This window comes from Dama dama, chromosome X (assembly GCF_033118175.1).
Source record: "Dama dama isolate Ldn47 chromosome X, ASM3311817v1, whole genome shotgun sequence".
NCBI lineage: Eukaryota > Metazoa > Chordata > Mammalia > Artiodactyla > Cervidae > Dama > Dama dama.
Window position 1 is genome coordinate 141,950,334 of NC_083714.1, and position 701 is coordinate 141,951,034.

Genomic DNA, 701 nt, shown 5'->3' on the forward strand with positions numbered 1-701 from the left:
TAATTCAGGACTTTTTGAATAAAAGGTTTATGTAATCAAATCAAAGTGGATTATTTCCTCAAATCAGGCTCTTGAGTAGTTTAAGCATATTTTTTTCTATTTTCTTAATGATCCACATTTTGTCACATTGTTGGAGCCAAATAAATTCTTTCTTGGCCCTCTCTGCTTTATCAACTCAATCTCCATCTAAAAAGACACCGTTTGCTCCAACATCTATTTGGAAATGCCTCAGGGATCATCTGGCTCAAGTCCACTGACTTTCCATTGACAAGAACTCATCTGGGCAAGAGGAGCCCTTCTGAGTAAGAAAAGGGAATTTAGTAACAGTAACTTCTCATAACCTTAAAACCCAGTTTTTCAGGGTTGGCCTCCTTTCACTTTATAGATAACAAGAATTTGATGAGCTTACCACCACTCTAAGGACATCAAGCAAATCATAAAAGGCAAATAATGGGCTTCTACTCAATTTCTTATGAAGTTATGACCAACCTAGACAGCATATTAAAAAGCAGAGACATTACTTTGCCAACAAAGGTCCGTCTAGTCAAGGCTATGGTTTTTCCAGTAGTCATGTATGGATTTGAGAGTTGGACTATAAAGAAAGCTGAGCGCCGAAGAATTGATGCTTTTGAACTGTGGTGTTGGAGAAGACTCTTGAGAGTCCCTTGGACTGCAAGGAGATCCAGCCAGTCCATCCTAAA